This window comes from Panthera pardus, unplaced genomic scaffold, assembly GCF_024362965.1.
Source record: "Panthera pardus isolate Hobbes unplaced genomic scaffold, ASM2436296v1 HiC_scaffold_2, whole genome shotgun sequence".
Classification (NCBI taxonomy): domain Eukaryota; kingdom Metazoa; phylum Chordata; class Mammalia; order Carnivora; family Felidae; genus Panthera; species Panthera pardus.
The window spans coordinates 63,914,222-63,924,618 of record NW_026526765.1 but is presented as its reverse complement, the minus strand read 5'-3'; positions in this window follow the sequence as shown (position 1 = coordinate 63,924,618).

Sequence of the window (10,397 nt, the reverse complement as noted above, 5' to 3'; positions counted from 1 at the left end):
GCCCCACTGAGTGCATTGGGTTCAGCGTCTCACAGCTGCAAATCACCACAGAGTATAGTGCTTCGAGAAAGCTTTAATGTGGCTGAGAGGCCCCCCTGGGGAGCCCTAAAGATGCTGCTTGGGGTTCTTTTCTTGTCTTTTCTTTTTTTTTTTTTTTTTGGAACTTAGGTTTCTTGCCAAGATGGCCGCTAGGACTCATCCCCTGCCAATGTCTGCCATATTGGACACGGTCCAGTGGTGCCACATTTTCCACGTTTTGCAAAGGAATCCAAAAATGTAGAAATCAGTATCAAATCTCCTGAGTTTTAGAAGTTGGGTAACTGTGTAACGGTTAAAAACACTTGTTACACTCACGTTGGCCAAACAAAACGTGTCTACACCCCCGTGGTGCCCCATGGACTGCCGGCTGGGCATCTTAAGGCTGATGCCACCTTCTCATTTGACGGATGGAGTAACCGGGGACCTGAGCAGGGAGGGGAGTTGTCAAGGACTGGGCAGCCAGGGGAGTCTTGGAACCAGGGCTGGACTCCACTTCTGCTCTGTCGTGATCAGTGCTCTTCCCCAGGTATGGAGAGCAGGACGATGCTCTGGAAACATCGCAGGCTTCCTCCCAGGCAGCTCTCCAGGCTCTGTGTGCTGAGCCCCCCGATCTGGCTCCACGACTGGCTGGGAGATCCGGAGAGGGCCCCTGGGCCGAGGCAAAGCCTGGAACTAAGCTTACTCATCCCTCCGCTGCCACCTTCTTCTTTGATGTCTTGATGTTCCAGTTCTGGCACCCGTGAGGCACCGGCACCAGGCTGCCTGCCCCAGCAGCCTCCTCACACCAGAACAGCTCTTGGCAGGGCTTTCCGGGGACTTCAAAGGTGGAAAATTGCCCTGGGATAGCTTCTCGAAGGCGCCTTCCCAGTGTGAGCACTGCGAAGGGAGAATAGAGATCAAAGCAGGGCCAAGGTTCGGTTATAGGGAAAATGGCGGCAGGCCTGCTCTCTGCTGGGTGGAGGGTGTGGAGGGCCACGGGGGCCGTCCAGAGTCAGTGCGGTCAGAATCAGAGAATGACTTCCCTCCGGTCCCCCTCTGGGTCTGACCAGGGACTATTCAGGGTAAGTTTTCTCACTCCGTCTCCTGAGCCCGTGGCTTTTTCTTTGGTTCTCCTGGGCCTCCTCAGGCACAGCCCTGAGTCTGAGGAGGAGGAACCCCTCGGTCCCACCTGCTGGAAGCCTGTGACTGCTGGAAGGCAGGGCAGCAGGCCAAGTGCTGATAAATCTCTTCCTCCTGGGAAGCGCCAGGCAGTGCCCCCAAAGGGGAAGTGATCTGTGGGCCAATCTGCTAATGATTTATGGCTGGGTCCTTAGGCCTGGCACCCGTGGCACCGGCTGCAGCCGGGCTGTCTGGAGAATCTTCCTGGCGGGCATCAGGGAGCGCGAGGTAGGAAACCAAGCTCCCAGCTGCCAGCCGCCGGTCATTGCTACCCTCACAGCCCCCAGAGGACTGCTTTTGTGTGTTTGTTTTGTTTTCACAGCAGGCAGGCTATGAGGCTGTCGTCCATAAAGGCTGGGGGAAGCGCTGAGACTGGGGGAATATGCGGAGGGCGTGCTGGCGCTCAGCTCCGGGGCCTGTGCGGGGCTGTCCGAATGATCTGGAGGTTCCGCGCCCAGCACCTGGACGCAGAGGAGGAGCTCAACTCTGCTCGGGCTCCTGCACTGCCCCCTGCCTGGTGTTCGACATGAACGAATGAATTATTTGTAAACGTAATAAGGGCCCCCGGTAAAAATTTCAAACCAGCTTGAAATGACAAAGTAAATCCCTTCCCCATGGCCAATCGCACCCCCCCAAGAGAGAAACAACGCCGGAAGTTTCCTGTTCTGGAGAACACGTATTTTTTAAACGAAGTAGTTACGCTCTTGTCCAACTTCATTTCTCTTTCACATCGCTCTCCGTGGCGCGCAGCTACATCATTTTAGGCAACTGCACAGTACTCTATTGTATGAATGTGCTGTGATTTATTAATCAGCTCTCTGTGGATGATCTTTCTGACTGCGTCTAGTTTTTCACTCTTATAATCAACTGACAATGGGCATTTGTGTATCATACAGTGGTTTACTTGTCCGAGTGTGTCTCTGGATGTCTTTTAAAGTTTGTACCGAGCACATGCAAAAATTGTTTTCCCAGCAACACTTTGAGGGAGGGATGATGGCACCCATTTTACAGATGGAGAAACTAAACAAGCGACTTTCCCTGGGTCGAATTTCTAGCATTTAGGGCAATCATTCATTCAACAGATGTTGACTGAGTGTGACTAGTGTGCTTTCCAGGCACAGTGCCAGACCTGGATGAGCCAACAGCCGAAGTCTGGCCCTCTTGGTGTTAACTGTGCAGTGGGGGAGCTTGTGTATATACGAACTATGCAAAACACTTTGAAGAAAAAGTCAGGGAGTTACAAAAGAAAATGACAGGGGCGCCTGGGTGGCTCAGTCACTTAAGCGTCCGACTTCGGCTCAGGTCATGATCTCACGGTTCGTGGGCTCGAGCCCCGTGTCGGGGTCTGTGCTGATGGCTCAGAGCCTGGAGCCTGCTTCGGAGGCTGGGTCTCCCTCTCTCTCTGCCCCTCCCCTGCTTGTGCTCTCGTTCTCTCTCAAAAATAAATTTAAAAAAACATTAAAAATATTTAAAAGAGAATGACAGGTGGACTGCATACAGATTGTACAGTCAGAGAAGGCTACGTTTAAGTCAAGATGTTGACTGGATTGAATGTTTACGTGCTGAATGTTTCAGCAAATGAACATGCTGAAACTTAATGCCTTATGTGCTGGTATTTGGGAGAGGGGCCTCTGGGAGGTGACTGGGGATTAGTACCCTTATGAAAGAGACTCCAGGGAGCTCCCTTGGCCCTTCTGCCATGTGAGGCAGAAATGTAAAGATGTCCATCGATGCATCAGGAGGCGGGCCCTCACCAGACATCGAGTCTGCCAGAGCCCATGACCTTGGCTTCCTAGCCTCCAGAGCTATGAGAAATAAATTTCTGTTGTTTATGAGTCACCTAGTCTACCGTATTTTTATTTCTTATTTTATTTTATTTATTTATTATTACTTATTTATTATATTTTTATTATTTATTATCATTTCTTATTTCTTATTTTATTTTTTTTAGTGTTCTGTTACAGCAGCCTGAATGGACCAAACCAGATGGGAAGGAGGAGCAGGAGTTCGCTGGGTGAGATTGTGAGAATGATAAGGCTCTAGGGCGAGGCACGGGGCCTCAAGGACCATGGAGAGGGACTCTGGGTTTTATAAAAATGCAGTGGGAGGACACTGGGGCCAGAGAAGCTCTTTTAGTGGGGGGCCCTACGGCTACCCTGACAGAGCCTGGAATAAAACTAAACCAGACTCTAGTGAAATCTGACCTTTCACGTTAGAACAGTCATGATAACAATGAGTTAGCATTTGTCGAATATGTGCTACGTGCCTGCCACCGTGTTTAGTATTTTTCACATGCTATGTATTTTGGTATTTATAACAACCCTTTGAGGTAAGTACTATTGCCAACCTTCCCCTTCTATAGATGAGAAAACTGAGACCAGCGAGACGAAGTAATCATCCAACTGGTTGAGTACACATGGTACATTTGTCAAGATAGGCCACGTCTTGGGCCATAAAACAAGTCTCAATAAAAGGATCAAAGACATACAAAGTGTTTTCGGACCGCAGCGGAATTAAACGAGAAACCAATAATAATCATATATCTGGAAAAAAACCCCAAATACGTGGACATTAAATGACACATCACCAAGTAATTCATGGACTGAAGGCACCCTCACAAGGCAAATTAGGAAATATTTTACCTAAAATACAACAAAAATCTTACATATTAAAATGTGAGCGAAGCAGCTAAAGTAGTGTTTAGAGGAAAAGTTATAGCTTTAAATGCTTATATGAGAAACAAATATCTTAAGTCGATGACTTAAGCTTCCACCTTAAGAAATTAGGAATACAGAATAAAGTAAACTAAAAGTAAATCTAAAAAAGGAAATAACAAGACAGAAAATACAAAAAAAACTGGCAAAGTCTAAATTTTGTTCTCTAAAAATAGTCAACAAAATTGACAAACCTCTAACTAGACTAGTCCAAGAAAAAAAAGTAATTCAATCATCAGTATCACAAACACAAAAGGGATTATCATGACAGATAATATAGACATTAAAAGGACAATAAGAAAATACTATGAACAGCTTTATGCTAACAAATTTGAAAAATTCAATGAAATAGATGAATGTTTTGAAAAATAAAACCAACCAAAATTAATACAGTAGAAAATTTAAATAGCCCCAGGTCTATTAACAAAAATTGAATTTGTTATTAAAAACTTTCCTAAAAAGAAATATCAGGTCTAAATGGTTTCACTGGTGAAGGCTATCAAACATTCAAAGAAGTAACAGCACCAACATTGCACAAATGTTTTTAAAATATAGAGAAGGAAGGATCACTGCCTGACTGTTTTGTGAGTCCAGTATACCATCAATACCAAAACCTGACAAAGACTTAAAAATAAGAGAAAGAAAGAGAGAGAGAGAGAGAGAGAGGGAAGGAGGAAGGAAGGAAGAAAGAGAGAGAAAGAAAGAAAGAAAGAGGAAAGAAAGAAAGAAAGAAAGAGAAAGAAAAAGAAAGAAAGAAAGAAAGAAAGAAAGAAAGAAAGAAAGAAAGAAAGAGAGAGAGAAAGAAAGGCGTGCCTGGGTGGTTCAGTTGGTTAAGTGTCTGACTCTTAATTTCAGCTCAGCTCAGGTCATGATCTCACAATTGTGCAATGGAGCCCCACGTTGGGCTCTGTGCTGTCAGGCATTCTGCTTGGGATTCTCTCATTCTTTCTCTGCCCCCTCACTCTCAAGATAAATATTTAAAAAAATTAAAAGCAAGAAAATTATAATTCCTCATAAATATAGACACCAAAATCTAACAAAATGATAATAAACCGAATCTAACAATATATAAAAATGATAATACATTGTGACCAAGTAGCCTTTATCCACAAAATGAAAGTTTGGTTTTAATATTTGAAAATCGATCTTTCAATGTAATTCAGCAAAGTAATGGAACACAGGAGAAAAACCATATCATGATTTCAGTAGATGCAAATAAAGCATTTGAAAAAAAAAATTCACCCATTCCAGATAAAAACTCATAGTAAACTAGAAATAGCAGGGAACTTTCTCAAACTACTAAAAAGCATCTATAAAAAAAAGCCTATAGCTAATACTGTACCTAATGATGGAAGATTGAATTGTTTTCCCTTGAGATCTGGAACAAGGCAGAGATGCCTGCCTTCACCACTTCTGTTCAACATTGTTCTAGAGGCTCTGACCACTGCAATAAGGCAAGAAAAAGAAACAAAAGGCATTAAATTCAGAAAGGAAAAAATAACTCTCCCTACTTGCAGGTGCTATGATAATTTGTGGAGAAAAATCCAGGGGTGTCTAAAATACGACTATGAGAACTATTAAGTGAATTTAGCAGGGTTGCAGCATACAAGGTTAGTATACAAAAATTAATTGTATCCTTATATACTAGCATCAAACAATGGATGAAATTAAGGATGCAATCTCACGTACAAGAAGCAACAAAAAAGTACTGAAAAATCTAACATAAGACATCCAGGACTTTTGTACTGAAAACGACAAAGCTTTGCAGAGAGAAATTAAGAAAAACTTAAATAAGTGGGGACATGCAATGTTTACCGTCTGCAAGCCTCAATATTAATTAAGATGGCACTTTTCCCTAGCATGGGCTATGCAATCCCAATAAAAATTCCAGAAGTTTCATGGTGGAAATTGACAAATTCTAACATTTATGCAGAAAGGCAAAGGGCGCGGAATAACAGGCACAGTTTTTTAAGAAGAGCTCGATAACTTACCCTGTTTGCTTTCGAGACTTATTACAAAGTTACAGCAATCAAGATAGTTTTGGTATTAGTCAAAATATAAGCATATAGATCAATGGAACAGATTAGAGAGCCCATAAATAGACCCACATGTCTTCGGTCAATTGTTTTGACATGGGTGCCAAGGCAATTTTGCAAGGGAAGAAAAGTCTTTTCAACAAATGGTACTAGATGTCCATGTGGGGGAAAAGCGAACACTGACACTTAACCCAGCCATACATGAAAAATTGATTCAAAATGGATTACAGAACCAAATGTAAAACTTGAAATTATAAAACCTCTACAGGAAACCATAAACCATTTTTGCAGCCCTTAGGTAGGCAAAGGTTCCTTAGTTCGAACACAACACGTACAAACCATAAAAGAAAAAAAAAAAGGCACCAAGTTAGACATTGATTAAAATAAGAACCTTTTGTTCTTTGAAGAACATGGTGAAGAAAGTACAAAGACAAGTCACAGAGGAAGAGGGGAAATGTTTACAACGTATATGTCAGAAAAGAGATCTGGATTTAGAATAAAAACCAACTCTGACAACTCAGGAGTAAGGAAACAAACAACCCAGTGAGAAAATGGGCAAAAGATCTGACAGAGTCGTCTCAAAACAAGATGCGAGAAAAAGTCCTGGTGGGGGGGGGCATGCAAATGAAATGACAGTGAGATACCCCTGGATCCCCAGTAGAATGGCTGAAATCAGTGGTAAACGTTTAACAATTACCTGTGGGTGGGGTAGGGGTGCAGAAGGCCTAATTGGGAGTGCTTGTCAATTCCAATGCTGTAAGGACTCCCCCCATGGTCAATTTTAAGCTAACCACAAGCAGCCGTCACTGAACCCGGAGTCGGGAAGACAGGCATACGACTGGTTCCCACAAGCTGGCGCAAACCGGCTTTAGCACCCCACTGGCTGAAATGTTTAAAACTGATCATATTAAGTGTGGGTGGGGTTGCGGGCCCGCTGAAACTCTCATGCCCTGCCGTTGCGCATGCAAGATGGTAAAGCCACTCAACGAAAATGGTTTTGCAGATCTTTAAAGGGCTAAACACCGCTTGCGATTAAACGTCACACTCATTCAACAGCCAAGCATACCCAAGTGCACAGCAGCTTGGTTTGGAATGACCCCAAACTGGAAACCACCCAAATTGTCCATCAGCAGATGACGGACTGTGGCATATTTATACTATGGAATATTAATCGGCAACAGAAAGGAATGAACTGTTGCTACATGAACCATATGGATGAATCTTAAAATTATAGTGAGTGAAAGAAGTCAGACCAAAAAGCCTACATGCTGTAGGATTCCATATAAAGCACGTAAAACAAAAACAAAAACAAAAAAACCTCCACCTAATCTACAGTGACAGAAAACACATCAATAGTTGTCTAGTGAGAGGGTGGAAGGAAGGCTGAATTACCATGGGTACAAAGTAATCTCTGATGGTCAAGGAAATGTTTCTAATTCTGATAATGGGGATAGATTCGCGGGTGTAAACATATGTCAAAACTGATCAAACTGTACATTAAAAAAAAATTTTTTTTTATGTTTATTCATTTTTTTGAGAGACAGACTGAGAGCACGAGCAGGGGAGGGGCAGAGAGAGAAGGAGACCCAGAGTCTGAAGCAGGCTCCAGGCTCTGAGCTGTCAGCACAGAGCCTGATGCGGGGCTTGAACTCATGAACCGTGAGATCATGACCTGAGCCGAAGTCAGACGCTCAACCGACTGAGCCACCCAGGCGCCCCTCAAACTGCACATTCTAAATATGTGCTATTCCGTGTAGTTCAGTTATATCTCAGTAAAGTTGAAAAAAATCTTTTACAAGTTCAGCCTTCAGACGTGATCCCAAAGCTTGGGGATGGGGAAGCTGAGGGGGGAGCTGGATTTGCCATTTAACAAGCTCCTCCAATGATTCTTCTAAAGTATGAGACCTACTGAAGAAGAGCAGCCGCCATGTTTGGAAGAAGTTTAATTCTCAGGATGGATAAAGACAGGTGCGTTTTTACGCATCAAAATGGAGCCCGATGGGTCATGATCTCACGGTCTGTGAGTTCGAGCCCCGCATCGGGCTCTGGTCTGATGGCTCAGAGCCTGGAGCCTGCTTCCGATTCTGTGTCTCCCTCTCTCTCTGCCCCTTCCCTGCTCATGCTCCGTCTCTCTCTGTCTCAAAAATAAATAAAAACATTAAGAAAAAAAATTAAAAAAAAAACAAAAACAAAAAAAACCAAAATGGAGTCCGAGTTGCTGTAAAACCCTGGCACTTTCTAGCTGTGCTGGCTTGTGCCAGGTGCTGTCCTGTGCACGGAGATTTGCCTGACAATGGCCCGCTGGGAGGTGGCAAGGATGCGGTGACTGACTCTCAGTGCAGCTGGAAACCCCAGGACTAGGTTCAAATCTCCGCTCCACCTTTTCCTAGTTGGGTGACCTGTGCACACATCTGTCTCTGTCAATTATCTCCTGTTGTGCATCTAAGGCACTCCAGGAAATCGTAGCTTAAAGGAATTGCAATCAGGGTTTGCTCGTGATTTCCTGCAATTGGGGCAGGGCTCAGTGGGGATGACTAGGTTTTCTCCACGTCGGGTCAGCTGGGGTGCTCCAGGGGGCTGAATGATCTAGCTCCGGGCCACTTGGATGCCGGCATCCCCTGGGAGCTTACCCAGCTGTAGGCTGAGGCCCCTGCCCCTCTCCCTATAGATCTTTCCACGCGCTGCTCTTTGGGGCTTTCTTACAGCACACGTCTGGTTTTCAGGAGGGAGTGTGAAAGACAACCAGGCAGAAGGTGTACCTCCTTTGATGATCTAGCCTCAAGTCACAGAGTGTCCCTTGGCTCAGCTGACCAACTTCATCCTTTAATGCCCTCCCCCCTGTTCACCCTCTTCCAGCCGCACTGGTTTTCCGGCCTCAGTCCCAGTGCGTTCCCGTTCCAGTGTGTTCGCTGTTTCTTCAACCTGGGACACCTCCCCTGCTCCTAGATCTGCACAAGACTGTCCCCTTGTCATCATTGGGGGCTCAGCCGAGCGTCATCCCCTCAGAGAGGCCTTGCCTTCGGACCCTCTTCCCTTCCTACCCCTGCAACTCCTGCCAGCGCTATCCGATAGAACCTTCTGCCAGGATGAAAATGTCCTCTATCTGCATTGTTCAGTATGGTAGACACTGCCCACGAGACGACTGAGCACTTGACACGTGGCAAGTCTGACTGCAAGGCTGGATTTGAATTTTTCGTTCATTTTAAGAAGATTGCAATTAAATTTACGTAGCTATACATACAGCGAGTAGCTATTGTATCGGCAAGCTCAGCTCCGTCCCATTATCGCGCTCAAGAACGTTAACACCGACACGGTATTATTATCTAATATTGATGCCATACCCTTGCCTAATACACGGTCTACGTTCAGGCTTCACAATTTGCTCTGGTAATGTCTTCTGTGGCACCGTTTTCTCCCGACCCAGGACACAGTCCAGAGGCACGGACTGTGTTTGTCTTGTCTTCTCATTCTCCTTTCCTCTGGAACAGTTCTTAGCCTTTCTTGGTCTTTCACGACCTTGGCTTTGTTGAAGAGCACAAATCAGTTGTTTTGAGAAGCGGTCGCACCCTTTAGATTTGTTTGCTTGCTTCCTTATGATTAGACTCAGGTCATGCATTTTCGGCAGGAGTGCCATTCGGTGACGTGGTCTCAGTGCACTGCATCGGGAGGCACATGCTTATTACTGAGGATACTTATTTTGACCACTTGTTAAAGGTCGTATGTTCTGCAGAGTTCTCCATTGTGCGTGTACCATTTTTTCCTCTTGGCAATCCGTAAACTCATCTGTAGGGGCATCCTCTGAGACCATGGGAATGTCCTGTTTCTCACCAAATTTTTATACTATGGTTTTAACATTGAGAGTCATGCCTGGGTCAAGTATTGTTAAGGGAGTTGCCAAAGTAATATGTTTCTCCTTGTTTTCTTCTATATTCTTCTATAGTTGGTATGCTACTGCGAGGAAAAGCTTTCTTTTTCTTTGCACACTTATGTAGTTGTTTGTTTGAATCAATATGAACCCACGGATTTCATTCAAGGTACTATCATCCTTTACTGTCATTATTCATTTTGACGCTGTAATTGATCCAGATCAGACCAGTAGAGAGTCGGTTAAGCCGTCTCGAGGTTCTCTTGATGTGGCCCTATCAATCTTCGAGCTTTTCTTATTTCCTGGCATGATAAGATGCTCCAGGTTTATCTTAATTTGCTTATGTGTTTATTTATTTATTTATTTAAAAAATTTTTGGTGCACCTGGCTGGCTCAGTCGGTTAAGCGTCCGACTTCGACTCAGGTCACGATCTCGTGGTCCGTGAGTTCGAGCCCCGTGTCGGGCTCTGGGCTGATGGCTCAGAGCCTGGAGCCTGCTTCCGATTCTGTGTCTCCCTCTCTCTCTGCCCCTCCCCCATTCATGCTCTGTCTCTCTCTGTCTAAAAATAAACATTAAAAAAATTT